The sequence below is a fragment of the Ovis canadensis genome, chromosome 3 (assembly GCF_042477335.2).
Source record: "Ovis canadensis isolate MfBH-ARS-UI-01 breed Bighorn chromosome 3, ARS-UI_OviCan_v2, whole genome shotgun sequence".
Taxonomy (NCBI): Eukaryota; Metazoa; Chordata; class Mammalia; order Artiodactyla; family Bovidae; genus Ovis; species Ovis canadensis.
In genome coordinates, this window is record NC_091247.1 from 115,048,642 (window position 1) to 115,067,032 (window position 18,391).

Here is an 18,391-nt window from a genome sequence, read left to right on the forward strand (position 1 = left end):
TGTCAAAAAATTAAAGACAATATTTTCAAGTATTTAAAGGGAAATATGATAGCAATGGGAACAGAAATAGAGACTCGAGAGAGACATAGAAAGTATGAAAATAAACAAAATAAAAATTATAGTAATTAAAATGAAATATTCAATAGATGACTTTTTCCACAAATTTGAAACGGAACATGGGAAAATATAAACTCAAAGATAAATTAATGGAAATTATCCACTTCAAAGAATTGTGACAACAAAGATTGAAATAAAATGACTAGTATCTTAGAGATCTTTGGAACATTTTCATGCATTTCCACATGCATATAAGGAGTGTCTCAGAAAGAGTGGAGAGAGACATGGGGAAAAAATAAAGAAATAATGGCCAAAAATTTTATCTTATATTTGATGAAAACTCTAACTTACAGACCACACACAGACACTTAGTAGTCAACTGCTTAAATTAAGAGACAATGAAAAGTTCTTCATGTAGTATGAAAAAAATGACTGCATACAGAGAAAAGTGGAAACATTGTTTGATTTCTCATCAGAATAGTAGAAACTAGTAGACACTGGAAAGAAATGTTTAATGTGCTGATGGTTGAAGAAAAAATAAATATCTTTAATGAAGAAAATAATAATTAATCTAGGGTTAGGGTCATTAGAACAAGTAAATAAATTTAGCAGTTTCAGGATTATAAGATCAATAACCCTAAATCATTTGTATTTCTGCATATTAAGAAAATAAACGATAATTAATCTAAATATAATTCCATTTAAAATAGTACCCAAAGGAAATAAGATATTTAGGCATATATTTAATGAAAGTATAGACAGCCCTATACACTGAGTCGGAGAAGGCAAGGCAACCTATTCCAGTACTCTTGCCTGGAAAATCGCAGGGATGGATGAGCCTGGTAGGCTGCAGTCCATGGGGTCGCTAAGAGGTGGACACGACTGAGCGACTTCACTTTCACTTCTCACTTTGATGCATTGGAGAGTGAGGGAAATGGCAACCCACTCCAGGGTTCTTGCTTGGAGAATCCCAGGGACGGCGGAGCCTGCTGGGCTGTCGTCTATGGGTTCGCACAGAGTCGAACATGACTGACGCGACTTAGCAGTAGTAGCAGCATACACTGAGTAGTATAAAACACTGCTGACAGAATTTTTAAAAGGCAAACAATTGTAGAGCATATGGTTGGATGGCATCATCGACTCAATGGGCATGAGTTTCAGTAAGCCCTGGGAATTGGTGATGGACAGGAAAGCCTGGTGTACTGCAGTCCATGGAGTTGCAGAGTCAGACACGACTGAGCGACTGAACTGAACTGAATAATATTCACGAATTGGAAGATTCAAAGTGCAAAATAGTTAATTCTCCTCAAATTGTTCTATAGATTTAACACAAACCCTAATAAAACTACAATAGTCTCCCCCCCCACCTTTTTTTTTTTTCTGATGGCAGGTGGGTAGAGTAGCAGACTTGATATTTGCAAGCTAAGCTTAACACATATAAAAGTGTAAAGAACTTAAAATAACCAATTTGGGAAAATAAAATATCATCGAGGAGGACAAACACTCTCTGAATTCTGTTTCGTATAAAAGCTAAAATCATCAAAAGTGTTTAGTGCTGCCGAAGGATATGCATACAATAAAATAAAGAGTGCAAAATGGCCTTCACATTTATGGTCAGTTGGATTTGGACAAAAATGCATTGGTAATTAAATTAGATAAGAATATTCTTTTCAACAAATGAGACAATAATATTGACATATCTACATGAAACACACACACACATTAATCCCTCCCATGTCGTACAAAAAATCCATTTAAAATGAAATTTAGACTTAAAAGGGCTTCCCTGGTGGCTCAGACTGTAAATAATTTGCCCACAATGCAGGAGACTGAGTGGGTAAGACCCTTGGAGAAGGAAATGGCTACCTACTGCAGTATTCTTGCCTGGAGAATTCCATGAGCAGAGGAGTCTGGCAGGCTATAGTCCATGGAATGGCAAAGAGTTGAACATGACTGAGCAACTAACTCTCACTTTCATAGACTTAAATGTAGGAAGTAGAAGTATAATTTTTTAGAAGGAAACATAAAAGAAAAATATTTGTAAATAAATGTAAAGTTATACAATGTTTATGGATGCAAAAACTCAATAGTAAGATGTCATTGTTTCACCAATTGATCTTTAAACTCAAAACAAACCTGGTTAATATTTAAGAAAGCTTTTTTTTTTTTAATTGAGAACTTTGAAGGCTAATTCTAAAACTTTGCTTGAAAATACAAAGAAGCAAAAAATGACCAAATCAAATGTTTTTAAAAACAAAAATGTGGGGACTTTCACAATCTTGTATTCACATTTACTAAAGCTATTGTAATCAAGATAGTGTGGGATAGGTGTATAGTCACATAGATCATGTAGAATGAGCAATAATACCTGTATGTTAAATTAAACTTTCAAAAAGTTGCCAAGGCAAGTCAGGAAATTATTTTTTTAATGGTGCTAGAATAATTGGATAGCTTTCTGAAAATTGGGAATGTCAACCACTAACTTTAACCCCATAAAAACTAACTTGTAGCAAATTCCTAAATATAAATGCTAAAAGTACAAAACTGCTGAAAGAAAATATGGGCAAAGCATCTTAGTAAACTTGAGCATGATAAAGATATCTTAAATAGGACAAGAAGAAAAAAATGGTAAATGATATTTCACCAAAATTAAAAATGCTTGCTCTTCAAAAATAAAAAGGAAAGTCAGTAAATGAAAGAAAATATTTGCAAAATAAACATGCAAATTACTGAATTTAGAATATATACATAATATTCAAATCTTAGTAAGAACTAAAAATACAAAAAAGGCTTTGAGCATTTCAACAATGGAACTATAAGAATAATAAATAAGCATATGAAATTTTGTTAGAAATCATCCATTATTGGGAAATGAAAAATACAAACTACAATGAGATAGCACTAAACATTGACTAGAATGATGACAATTAAAATAACAGATCATACCAAGCAAGACTATACAGCAATTTAACACAGATTCACTGTTAACTGCTGGTTTTTCCAGCTGTCATATATAGATGTGAGAGTTGAACCAAAAAGGCTGAGTGCTGAAGAATTGATGTTTTTGAACTGTGGTGCTGGAGAAGACTCTTGAGAGTCTCTTGGCCTACAAGGGGATCAAACCAGTGAATCCTGAAGGAAATCAACTCTGAGTACTCACTGGAAAGACTGTTGCTGTAGTTCCACTGCTTTGGCCACCTGATGCGAAGAACTGATTCATTGGAAAAGACCCCAATACTGAGAAAGACTGAAGGCAAAAGGAGAAGGGGGAGGCAGATGATGAGATGGTTAAATAACATCACCAATTCAATGAAAATGGATTTGAGCAAAGTCTGGGAGATAGTGGAGGACAGAGGAGCCTAATGTGCCGCAGTCACAGTGTTGCAAAGAGTCAGACATGACAGCAACTGAGCAACAAGAATGTAAAACGTCACAACAACGTTTGTGTCTTGAACAACATGGTTTAAGGGCACCCTCTCCCTGTACTGTTGAAAATCTGCATATAACTTTACAGTGGGGTCTGTATCTGCACTTCCGCATCCACCTATTCAACCAACCCACAGATCATGTAGTAATGTAGTAGATATTTATTGCAAAAAAAAAAAAGTCTGCTATAAGAGTACCTGCAGATCCTATGCTGTTCACTGTCAACTGTACTTAGTAAAACATCTTGACACATGCACAAAATAGTTTTTTATACCTATTTATAACAGCCATTTCATTCCTAGGTATTTATCCAAACAATTGAAAGCAGGTATTTATCCAAGAGACTGAAAGCATAAGCTCATACAAAGAGTTGCACACAGATGTCATAGCAGCTTTAATTGTAATAGCTAAAAGCTAGAAAGAACTCTACAGGCCACTAACCGGTGAATGGGTAACTTACCACAACATGGAAACATTTCAAAATAATGCCATGAAGTGGAAGACACCAGACTAAAAGAGTACATAAGAAAACGATTCAATATATATAAAATTTTAGAAATTACAAAGTAAATCCACACTTTAAAAAGTCAAATCACAATGGAGTATTACTCAGCCGTTAAAAAGAATTCATTTGAATCAGTTCTGATGAGATGGATGAAACTGGAGCCGATTATACAGAGTGAAGTATGCCAGAAAGAAAAACACCATTACAGTATACTAACACATATATATGGAATTTAGAAAGATGGCAATGACGACCCTGTATGCAAGACAGGAAAAAAGACACAGACGTGTATAACGGACTTTTGGACACAGAGGGAGAGGGAGAGGGTGGGATGATTTGGGAGAATGGCATTCTAACATGTATACTATCATGTAAGAATTGAATCGCCAGTCTATGTCTGACGCAGGATGCAGCATGCTTGGGGCTGGTGCATGGGGATGACCCAGAGAGATGTTATGGGGAGGGAGGTGGGAGGGGGGTTCATGTTTGGGAACGCATGTAAGAATTAAAGATTTAAAATTAAAAAAAAAGTCAAATCAGTGTCTGCTGAGGGACAGAGGAATTAGAGAGGGAGGAATGGTTATCAAACAAGCATAAGGAAACTTGTGGGCTATCTCTGTACTCATTACCTTGATTGTGATGATGATTTGTTGTATGTATGTAAAATAGAACATTACATATATACAACATGATTGGTTTAATGCACAGCAACTAAAGCTTTAGAGACTTGTGAAGAGCAGGAGAATGACGAGGATGATAAGGATGATGATAAATTATTGCAGGAACAGCAATCATTGAATCACTGGCTTTAATCATTAAAAAAAGAAAAACTTTCTTCCATGTGAACTTTCTTACATAGATAGCCTGAAACACATTCACAAACCACACTAGCTAAAGCCAACAAAATGCTTCTCAGATGTGTACTAGGCTGAAGTATATTGATTTATGAAAAGGCCATGGTTGATTGAAAATGACTGATAAATGTGGGTGTGGTTTGCATCCAGGGTAGGTCTGGAAAATAAGATTTTTAGGCTATATAGTTTATAAGGTATCTCTATTTGATTCATCATATATCATCATACAAACAATCCTATATATTAAGATCATGTTATAATTTCTGTTATTAATATTTGGTGGCAAAATCAAGTGTTTCAGTTATAGTAAATGAGTTGGTCTCTATTGATTAACTTTGGCTTTCATCTTATTCTAAATCCTATGTTCCTTTCATCATAAAATTCTATGTATATACATTAGGAACAATAGATATTTAGAATATTCAGTGCAATGATAGTAACATGACGCTAAGGAATAGGCAGTGTGAGGAAAGAACAACAGATGTTACATATTGCTGCCTAGAGAAAGTGAGTGCTGAGCCAAATCTTGAAGGAATCATCTAGGATAGATTTGTTATCAAGAGTTACACAGTGTTTGGATCATTAAATAGGATTTCATTAAATAAGCATTGAATGGAAGATGTTTCAGTAGTCTGAGAATCCTATGAGCAAAGTCATAAGATGAAGAGACAGAATAGCTAAGCTTTTTTGTGGAGCTGCTAGTAGGAAGCTTGACTAAATAAAAGAGAACCATTAAGTGGGGACAGTAAAGCACCACTTCAGAGATCTGGGAACAGGATAGAGAGAAAAGTTTACTAAAAAAAGGTTCAGAAACATGTATTACTTTTGAAACAGAGTGAAATACCAGAGCTGACTGTATCTATGTCATATCTTGTAATCACTGTTGTTAAAAGTGAAGAATTTTGTTACCTCTCCTTGTCTGTTTCTTCACAGCAGAATAGGAGTAATAACCAGATTTTCTTCATTTTAAGAATAAAGGTGATATAATAACCAATAAAGCAATGATTAGAATACAGTTAGCATCGTATAATGGCTGATGTTAATGAATAGGAAAAAAATAGAGTTCTGTAATGTCTGGTGTACTGATTGCATACAATAAGTTGTCATTAAATTGTTTGAAAAACAAGTTTTTTTATCTTTCTTTCAGATAATGTACTTATAATAAATATTGGCTTCTCTAAGTTTATTTCTTTTATGGGTCCTTATAACTCTAAAGGGTTATTGACACTGCTTATACTTCAGGCACCTATCATTGTTTGGAAGCACATATTGCTGCTGCCAGACTGGTTTCAAAGCAAGAAAATAATTTTACACTAAAGGGCCTATGATTTAATATTGTCTAAAAAGACCCTGATGCTGGAAGGGATTGGGGGCAGGAGGAGAAGGGGGCAACAGAGGATGAGATGGCTGGATGGCATCACTGACTTGATGGACATGAGTTTGAGTAGACTCCAGGAGTTTGTGATGGACAGGGAGGCCTGGCATGCTGCAATTCATGGGCTCACAAAGAGTCAGATGCGACTGAGTGACTGAACTGAACTGAACTGAACTGAACTGAAGGTGTAAATGCTGGTGGTATATGGCAGTGACTTTAAAGGTATTTTATAATTTAATTGGCCTTTTCTTCTTTTTTAAAAATTCAGTGCAGATTAAAGTAATCATTACAGTTTCGATGAAACAAAAGAGTTATCTTCAAAACATGTCACAACCACCTGGGAAAGCTGGTAATAAGAAGCTGCTAATAATGACCTACTAATAAGCCACTCAAAGGTACCTCAAAATAACCCAATCCCCCAATCCAACCTGCTCACATCAAAGGAAAGGAACACAGAACAGAATTGCATATTGATTATAACCTGCTTGTCTGCTGTGGGAATCTTTTGTTTTGCACAGTTTGAGAAGCTTAAGTGTGTGTAAAAGAAGGAAAATAGCTTGAATAATGAAATGTGAGTCCAATTACTAACAGAATGTGTCTATCTTACTTCATGGGCTGAAATGAAGCAATGCTTTAATTATTGTCCTTTATCTTCTCTTTATTTTATTCTTTCTTTTTAAAAACAGAAGCCTGAATTCAGTAGATTTTTACTTGTGAATTCATGCTATGGCATGCATTTCAGCTAAAATCTCATTTGTAATGAATCTTTCTAGATGGTATCCAAAGTTGAAAAACACTAATTGATTTGACTATTCATTGGATATTAGATACATGAAGGCCTAGAAACTGGTTTTGTCATCATTTTCATTCAAGAAAATCATGCTTGTACCCATTCTCAGCTGTGTGTTTTGGATGAAAAATTCCACAAGTGTTCTGATGGGAAAGGTTTATATAAATAGTGTCTCTTACATCAAACCATTGTGTTTTTACTTCTATCATCAGAAAGATGTTTATGTAACCAATAAGAATTAATTAGAAACAATGATTTGTGCTTGAATTTTAGGAACATATTTTTCCTTTTGCTACTGGAAAAGTTATGAGATTCTGAGGTTTGTTGCTTTTGCAGACATCTTGCAGCAATGAAAAGAGAATCTATATGAGTATTTAGTCAACTTGGATAGATAATAGGAAGAAACTTTGCTTAACTAAGTTTATTACCTTTTATACTTCTCTTGATACCTTATAAGAGGAAGAGTTTTGATATTTGATAAAATGGTTACTGCATGAACAATTATAACTATCTTTGTCCATCTGTTTCCTTAAGATTAAAAGAAAAAAACTAGGTAAAATCCCAAACAAGTACATTTTGGATACTAAATTGTAAGACTCATATTTTTCTTTTATACTGAAAGATAGGTATGTATTACAAGTTTATAGATATTACTGAAGTTTAACAGTCTTCTTGTGGTTAGCAGACTTATTCTTTGGTGAGACGTTATTGCTTTTTTTCTTTCTTTAATGACCCTTTCTCCTAAGATCATTTTTGGATGTGTTGTGAACATAAGGAGGCAAATATATAGAATAGAACAAATATCCTGTAAATTAAAGCTGTCATCTTTTTCTGGGCCTTTTGAAATTTAGATCTCAAGTCACTAAACTTTCAAAAAAGTGAGCAATACTAAAATATAAACTGGTCACTTTTAAAAAGATTTTTAAAGGAATTGGCTGTGAATTCAGCTGCACATACGTCATACAGTAATTGAATGCTTTATTACTAAAATTTTTGAGTATTTTCTTAAAATTCAACCCTTAATATTTGTTCCGTGTAGTTTATCAATGTCTTTAATGTCTACTTGGTAAAAATCTGAATTAGAAACATAGTAAGTGAATGATACCATGAACATAGTAAGTGAGTGCCTATACACTACAATTTTAAAATACATTAGTGAATCCCAGCAGAGTAGCTTACATTGGAATAACTAGTCCAAAGATAATTGTAAACTCTGCTGGTGAGGGGAACAACTATAAAAAAGCACTGGAGAATTACCCATCTAAGGGGGGAAAAAGAAAAAAAAAATCAGGGGATTCAATCATCCACAACAAAAGTTAACTGGATGAGATCCAAGTATTCATTTTTTTTCCCCTTGGCAATATTACCTTGTCTGCATGAGTATAGAGGCTAGAACTCAAGTAGAAAGTTGTAGTCTATCAGATTAAGTTTTCAAAAGATAGAATTTTAGGCAGCCAGAGGGTCAAGAAATAAAGTAGATAAACCTCAGAAAAACAGAAGTCAAAGCAGGACCTGGCTCTGAATGCATTTATAAAGTTCTTTAGAGTCATAGTTTGCCTCTGAACTGAACATCATGTAGAACATTTCAAAAGCTAAGTGAAAAAAATAAAAATAAATAAATAAAAATTTTAAAAAATCTGTAGTACTAAAAAACTAAGAAGAGAGTTCATCTTCTACCTAAAGGAGAAAGAGCAGGGTTTAGAGTTTCTTTTATCAAGTCAGAAGTGGTTGCTAAAATCCTTGAACCTTCCAGAGTCTACCCTAATAAAGTATTAGACCAAACTTCCACCAGTTCAAGATGAATTTCCAGAAACTTCTGCTTCACAATCTGCTTAGACAAAGTCTCACCAGAAGATAACAGAACCCAGGAACTCTGTGAATAGCTATGTATAATATCCATTATACAATAGATGGCTCTCCTGGTGGCTCAGTGGTAAAGAAGCTGCCTGCAATGCAGGAGACTCAGAAGACATGGATTCCATCCCTGGGTCAGGAAGCTTTCCCTGGAGTAGGAAATGGCTACCCACTCCGGTATTCTCACCTGGAGAATCTCATGGACAGAGGAGCCTGGTGGGCTACAGTCCATGGGGTCACAATGAGCCGAACATAACTGAGCATGCACACACACAATATAATAGACACATATTTATAGATAGACATGAATCACAGATAGACACTGTATCATTTATAATAGAAACAAAAGGTGTTAATAAGATAATATGAACAACTGTTCTTAAAAAAAAAGAAAAAATATCACTAGAAAAAGATTAAGGGAAAACGTGGACGTGAAAATAGAAGACAATGTCTTTAAATAAGATATTACAAGTATGTTCAAGAGCTTAAATTAAAACTTGACTAAATTAACAATACATGGGAAAAAATCAACAGCAAAAAAACAAATGGAAATTATAGAATTAAAATAGCAATATCTGACATGAGAAATAAAATTACTACATAGACTTAATAGCAGAAATAAAAGGTAGAAATCATGGGTTGATTTTGAAGACAGGTTCCGTTCAGTTCAGTTCAGTTGCTCAGTTGTGCCCAACTCTTTGCCATCCATGAATCACAGCACGCCAGGCCTCCCTTGTCCATCACCAACTCCCGGAGTTCACTCAGACTCATGTCCATCGAGTCAGTGATGCCATCCAGCCATCTCATCTTCTGTTGTCCCCTTCTCCTCCTGCCTCCTATCCCTCCCAGCATGAGAGTCTTTTCCAGTGAGTAAAACTTTTCGCATGAGGTGGCCAAAGTACTGGAGCTTCAGCTTTAGCATCATTCCTTCCAAAGAAATCCCAAGGTTGATCTCCTTCAGAATGGACTGGTTGGATCTCCTTGCAGTCCAAGGGACTCTCCAGAGTCTTCTCCAACACCACAGTTCAAAAGCATCAATTCTTCAGCGCTCTGCCTTCTTCACAGTCCAACTCTCACATCCATACATGACCAAAGGAAAAACCATAACCTTGACTAGATGGATCTTAGTCAGCAAAGTAATGTCTCTGCTTTTCAATATGCTATCTAGGTTGGTCACAATTTTTCTTCCAAGGAGTAAGTGTCTTTTAATTTCATGGCTGCAGTCACCATTGCAGTGATTTTGGAGCTCCCCCCAAATAAAGTCTGACACTGTTTCCACTGTTTCCCCATCTATTTCCCATAAAGTGATGGGACCGGATGCCATGATCTTTGTTTTCTGAATGTTGAGCTTTAGGACAACTTTTTCACTCTCCTCTTTCATTTTCATCAAGAGGTTTTTTAGTTCCTCTTCACTTTCTGCCATAAGGGTGGTGTCATCTGCATATTTGAGGTTATTAATATTTCTCCTGGCAATCTTGATTCCAGCTTGTGCTTCTTCCAGCCCTGTGTTTCTCATCATGTTCTCTGCATATAAGTTAAGTAAGCAGGGTGACAATATACAGCCTTGACAAAGATTTACATCTAAAGAAAAATAACTTAAAGAATAAAGAGAATTCCAGTGACTTGCAGAATGATATCAAATATTCTAAAATATGTAGAATTGAGGCCAAGAAAGAGAAGAGTGGAAAATTGGTACATTTTTTCCAAATGTGATAAAAATCTTAAAATTACAATTCTAAAAATCTCTGCAAACCGCAAACAAGATAAATTTTAAAGAGAGTTACACCTCTTAAAATAGCTAAAATGAAAAAATAAAATCTTGAAAGAAATGAGACAAAGAATATATCACAAATAAAAGAACAGTTATGAATGAATTTTCCTTGATTTTGTTCAATAACAGAACTTTAAGACACATGAAACAAGATCTGAAAGAAAGTGCAGGTATCCAAATAAAAAAGGCACTCATAATTCTAATACATTGCATTTAGCTACTGATAGAATGCAAGACAAAAAATCACTATTAATAGTATCAGCCAACTTTATATAATCAGCATTTAGAGAATATAATCCCCAAGAATGCTAGTTCATAAAATGTCTCTATAATCCAAAAATGCAAGGATTCTTCAATATCTGCAAACCAATCAATGTAATTCACCACATTAACAAATTGAAAAATAAAAGCCATATGATTATCTCAATAGATGCAGAGAAAGCCTTTGACAAAATTCAACATCCATTTATGATAAAAACTCTCCAGAAAGCAGGAATAGAAGGAACATACCTCAACATAATAAAAGCTATCTATGACAAACCCACAGCAAACATTATCCTCAATGGTGAAAAATTGAAAGCATTTCCCCTAAAGTCAGGAACAAGACAAGGGTGCCCACTTTCACCACTACTATTCAACATAGTTCTGGAAGTTTTGGCCACAGCAATCAGAGCAGAAAAAGAAATAAAAGGAATCCAAATTGGAAAAGAGGAAGTAAAACTCTCACTGTTTGCAGATGACATGATCCTCTACATTGAAAACCCTAAAGACTCTACTAGAAAATTACTAGAGCTAATCAATGAACATAGTAAAGTTGCAGGATATAAAATCAACACACAGAAATCCCTTGCATTCCTATACACTAATAATGAAAGAGTAGGAAAAGAAATTAAGGAAACAATTCCATTCATCATTGCAACGAAAAGAATAAAATATTTAGGAATATATTTACCTAAAGAAACTAAAGACCTATATATAGAAAACTATAAAACACTGATGAAAGAAATCAAAGAGGACACTAATAGATGGAGAAATATACCATGTTCATGGATTGGAAGAATCAATATAGTGAACATGAGTGTACTACCCAAAGCAATCAACAGATTCAGTGCAATCCCTATCAAGCTACCAACAATATTTTTCACAGAACTAGAACAAATAATTTCAAGATTTGTATGGAAATACAAAAAACCTCGAATAGCCAAGCAATCTTGAGAAAGAAGAATGGAACTGGAGGAATCAACTTCCTTGACTTCAGGCTCTACTACAAAGCCACAGTCATCAAGACAGTATGGTACTGACACAAAGAAAGGAATATAGATCAATGGAACAAAATAGAAAGCCCAGAGATAAATCCACACACATATGGACACCTTATCTTCGACAAAGGAGGCAAGAATGTACAATGGAGTAAAGACAATCTCTTTAACAAGTGGTGCTGGGCAAACTGGTTGACCACTTGTAAAAGAATGAAACTAGAGCACTTTCTAACACCGCACACAAAAATAAACTCAAAATGGATTAAAGATCTAAATGTAAGACCAGAAACTATAAAACTCCTAGAGGAGAACCTAGGCAAAACACTCTCCGACATAAACCACAGCAGGATCCTCTATGATCCACCTCCCAGAATTCTGGAAATAGAAGCAAAAATAAACAAATGGGATCTAATTAAAATTAAAAGCTTCTGCACAACAAAGGAAAATATAAGCAAGGTGAAAAGACAGCCTTCTGAATGGGAGAAAATAATAGCAAATGAAGCAATTGACAAGGGCTAATCTCAAAAATATACAAGCAACTCCTACAGCTCAATTCCACAAAAATAAACGATCCAATCAAAAAATGGGCCAAAGAACTAAATAGACATTTCTCCAAAGAAGACATACGGATGGCTAACAAACACATGAAAAGATGCTCAACATCACTCATTATTAGAGAAATGCAAATCAAAATCACAATGAGGTACCACTTCACACCAGTCAGAATGTCTGTGATCCAAAAGTCTGCAAGCAATAAATGCTGGAGAAGGTGTGGAGAAAAGGGAACCCTCTTACACTGTTGGTGGGAATGCAAACTAGTACAACCACTATGGAGAACAGTGTGGAGATTCCTTAAAAAATTGCAAATAGAACTGCCTTATGACCCAGCAATCCCACAGCTGGGCATACACACTGAGGAAACCAGAATTGAAATAGACACATGTACCCCAATGTTCATCGCAGCACTGTTTATAATAGCCAGGACATGGAAACAACCTAGATTTCCATCAGCAGATGAATGGATAAGAAAGCCGTGGTACATATACACAATGGAGTATTACTCAGCCATTCAAAAGAATACATTTGAATCAGTTCTAATGAGGTGGGTGAAACTGGAGCCGATTATACAGAGTGAAGTAAGCCAGAAAGAAAAACACCAATACAGTATACTAACACATATATATGGAATTTAGAAAGATGGCAATGATGACCCTGTATGCAAGACAGCAAAAGAGACACAGATGTGTAGAGCAGACTTTTGGACTCAGAGGGAGAGGGAGAGGGTGGGATGATTTGGGAGAATGGCATTGAAACATGTATACTATCATGTAAGAAACGAATTGCCAGTCTATGTCCGATGCAGGATACAGCATGCTTGGGGGTGCTGCATGGGGATGACCCAGAGAGATGTTATGGGGAAGGAGGTGGGGGGGGGTTCATGTTTGGGAACGCATGTACACCCATGGTGGATTCATGTCAATGTATGGCAAAACGAATACAGTATTGTAAAGTAAAATAAAGTAAAAATAAAAATTAAAAAAATAAAAAATAAAAAATAAAAATATATTTTCATAACAAACTATGTTAATACCAAGAAGTTCCATGAATATTGATAAATAAAATATTTCTAAATAATTTATATATGATGAAATTACAAGGGAAATTAGAAAATATTTCTAATTGATTGATATTTAAAAAATGCATGTCAAAATTTATGGCATATGGCTTATGGCATATAGCTAAAGAGTGTTTTCAGAGAAATGTTTATGTTTTATATCTCTGTTAAGTCATATCTAAACAAAAGATCTAACTCATCACTATAAAAGCTAAAATAAGCATATTAAAATCAAAATAGGTAAATGAGTAGGTAATTTTAAAAAAAAAGCAAAAATCAATGAAATGGAAAACAAGAAATAGAGGCAATTAACAAATTCAAGAATTTGCTCTTTGGAAAATGTAATAGATTAAGGAATAAGTAGCAGGAATGATCAAGGAAAAAAGGAAACAAAAAATATTGTTATTATGAATGAAATATGAGACATATTATAGATTCTACAGAATTTAAAAATATATTAAAGAAATAGTTTGAATAGGTTTCTATGAATAAACTGATTAAATATATATTCTATGAAAACTATAACTCATCAGAAAAGCGAAATAACTCTATATCTAATAAACACATTACCAAAAATGTCACAGAAATAAAAATCTGGGGCATGGTTTCACAGATGAATTCTACTAAATATACAAATAAGAAATTATATCAATCATTTAAATTCTCTCCCAAATGAGAGAGAAAATAAAAAGAACAAAAACACATTAAGTTCATAATTTACTTTAGGAGGGAAACATAACAGCCATATCAAAACCTGATGAAGATATTTCAAGAATATTAAATTAAGGCCAGTACCCACATGAATGCAAGTAGAAAAAAATCTTCACAAAATCTTTGCAAATTGATTCTCCCAATATACAAAGAATAATGTATTTTAACCAGATGGGATTACCTGAGCAACCAGAGTTCAACATTTAAAATGCAAATAAAGCAAATCAGCCTATAATAAAATAAATTTAATAAAGAAAAACATGTTTATCTTAGTAAATTCATAACAAAACCTCTCAGTAATATGTAAGTTTAACAAGACAATAGATCAATATATCAAAATTAATTATTGTTTCAAATTAGAAAATATTCAAATCCATTAACAGATGCATCAAAATTGATGATAAATAAAAAATTTAACAAAATTTGTAAAATCTTTACACAGGAAATTATAAGAGATTGCTTCAAGAAATTTAAGATGGTCTAAACAAATAAGAAATATGTCATGTTCATCAATTAAACAACTTTATGTTACTAAATTTCAATTGGTCTTAAAAGATTAAATGAATTTCAAGTTAAAATTCCTACATTATTTCTTGTAATGACTGATGAGTTGAGACCAAAATGTATATAGAAATTTCAACTCTTTTAAATATCCAAAAGTAATTTTGAGTAAAAGCAGTAAGGCTAACAGTGCCTGATTTCAAATCATAATGTTGGGAGAGTTTATAATTTGCTCAGTTCTGTTTCGTTGCAACAAAAATTTGAAGCTACAAATGGACCGTGTTACAATTAATGTAAAACAAGAAAACTTCTAGAAGAAAACAGAAATACATCTTAACAACCTTGGGGTAGGAGAGAATTTCATAGAGTGAATCAAACATGCTAACTATGAAAGAAAAGAGTAGAATTTGTCAAAATTAGAATTTCAGCTTATCAAAACATACCTTCAAAGAAAAAGGCCATAGAGAAAAATTTTCATGTATAAAAAAAATAAAGAACAAGGTTCTACTGTATAGCATAAGGAACTATATTCAGCATCCTCTAATAAATCAAAATTGAAAAGAATGTTAAAAGAATCTAAAAATATTAGCGATGAAGTTATTTGCAAAGTAGAAATAGAGTAGAAATAGAGACGTGACATTGAAATTGGAGGTATGGATATAGGGGGTGGAAGGAAGAGATGAATTGGGAGATTGGGATTGACATATGCACACTTCTTTGTATAAAATAGATAACTAATGAGAATCTGCTGTATATAACAGGGGACTCCACAGTGCTTAGGTCAGTGATGGCCTAAACAGAAAGGAACTCCAGAAAAGAGGGGATATATATATATATATATATATATATATATATATATATATCACTTTGCTGTACAGCAGAACTAACACAGCACTGCAAAGCAGCTATACTCCAATAAAAGGTAATAATATAAAGAATATATATATATATGAGTCACTTTGCTGTATACTTGAAGCTAACACAACTCTGTAAATCACCTATACTTCAAAAGAAAAGCCATAGAGAAAATATTTATAATACATGCTATTGATAAAGGTCACGTATCAACAATATACAGATTTTACACAAAGCAATAGTAAGACAATACAATTTAAAAATAACTGGGCAAGAGACCTAAGCAGACACTTTTCAGTGAAGATAAACAGATGGCTAATAAGCACATGAAAGATGTTCAACATCACTTATCAGCAAATTAAAATTGTAATGAGATCATTTCAAAGGCTCTAGAATTGCTGAAACTTGAAAGATCAATAACACTATATGTTAGTGAAAAAGTAGAGATATGGAACTCTCATACTTTGCTGGTGGGAATATGAAATGGTACATACTTATTGTAAAACTGGCAGTCTCTTAAAAAGTTAAATATACACCTATCCATGATTCACAAATTCCACATATAGATATTTACTAAAGGGAAATAAGAAAGAGTATGTCCATAAAAGACTGTACAAGAATATTCACAGCAGCTTAATTCAAAATAGTTCAAAAATTACAAATAACCAACATACTGTCAGAAGAAACCTGGATAAACAAATTCATACAATAGCACATTACTCAAAAATTAAAAAGAACAGACTACTGATATATACAGAAATATTAGAAAAAGTCTCAAAAGCATTATGTGAAACATAAGAAGCCTGGTACGAAAGATATTTATGCATGTTTATGAATGTTTTTGAATATAGTCATGCAAAATTCGTGAATGGACAAATTTAAGCTATGGTTTATAAATGAAAAACAGTTGTCTCTGGGACAAGTGAGCAGTGATATATTTAAGAATATGTTTAAGAATCTTTCTTTGGGGGGAAAAATCCTCGTTTTAAAAATATTATGATTTCCATGTTATAAATTCTGAGCTTGTCCATTTCAAATTACTATGTAGTCATTCAGCATAGAGTTAAGAATGTCCAGAAAAATAAACATTGATCACATGTAGATAACCAAATTAATCCCACAAATGTGATGCAAATATCAATATGTAGCATACACAATGCTCTTTACAGTTTGTGTCTAGATAAGTCTGCCTGTTCATAGATATGTGTGTAAAAGATCAGGTATTAGCTATTTATTCAAGAAGCAAAATGTAGACCTTTCAAAACCACATGTGTTAGTTTTTTACAAAAGTTAAACAAAATGAAGAAGTCTTGACAAAGTAATCACAGCCTAAATTTATGACAGATATCTTTGAGGCCTTGATTTTTTAATTTAATCTGCTGTTTAAGACTTTTAACATTTGTATATGATACTCTTTTTTAAGGAACAATAAACGTTTCAGTTAATTTTGAATACTTTTTGCATGATCCTCAACAGTTTATCAGGATCTAACTTGTCATTGGCAGATCATTCTAAACAATGAATATACATGTGAAAAGCACATTAAATTGAAGAAAAAGTTAGCAAATATTAAAAAAAGAAGATAGCAAATATTTCCTCTCAATGAGTACTCTTTAAATTAATTATCTAAATTTTCTATGTAAATTAACGCATGGTGGTGGTGGTTTAGTTGCTACGTTGTGTACAGCTCTTGCGACCTCATGGACTGTAGCCTGAGAGGCTCCTCTGTCCATGGGATTTTCCAGGCAAGAATACTGGAGTGGGTTGCCACTTCCTTCTCCAGGGGATCTTCCTGACCCAGGAATTGAACCTGGGTCTCTTGCATTGCAAGTGGATTCTTTACCGACTGAGCTATGAGGGAAGCCCCAGATTAACATACAAATTAGGCACATTTCAAAAATTTTATACACCTAAATAATATACTTTGTTAAATTAACTTTTCATTTTTATACTTGTCAATATCAAAGATGTATGAATATTAACTATGATGTGTTTCATTCTTACTTCTTTTTATGTTGTTGGTTCCAGACCATGAAATGACAATGTCAAATCTCTGATTTTTATGCACCAGCTTGTTTCCAAGTCTGACAGTAGCTGGTCTTCTCATTTGTATCTCTTTCATATTTTCATGTCATAAGAGCTGGCACTTCAGACAAGAAGCTACTTTTTCAATATCTTTGTTGGATGCTTATAAAATGCTCATGGTGCTTGTGAAATTGCCCATGTTCTCCTTTTGACTCATTTCATAGGCTCAAATAGTCATGATGTATTCTGTTTAATCCTTTTTGCCAAAGCTTATTGGAAAAAAGCTATGCAATCATCTTTCAGCAATACACCATTCACCATTTTGAGAGATGCCCTGATATTTCTATATGTCCATAAGGCTATTTTAGGTTTCTTTTACTTTTTCAGCCAATCTACTTATAATAAAATTAATACATTATTAACATCTGGTTCATGGTTATCTCCTGTGACATCTATATGGACTTGTCTTCTGCAACAGACAGAATTTTATGAATGGTTTCAGGTTTGTTTTTCAAGACCTGAAATATGGAAAGCACTCCCCAAATTATAATTTTATACATAAACTTTTGAAGTGTTGGGCATATTGCCCATAACTGAGCCTTAAGATCATGCTTATGATGAAAATGGGAGCCATTACACTATAGAGGTCTTGTATGTTCTTTCACCTGATGATGATACTGTTTTTGTTGTTGTTTGTTTGTTTGTTTGAATAACTTACACATGCTACTTTTTCTCTTGTTTAGGTTTGATTCTCTAGAATCAGAGGTGATACCTGAGCAGCTTACTTATTTAA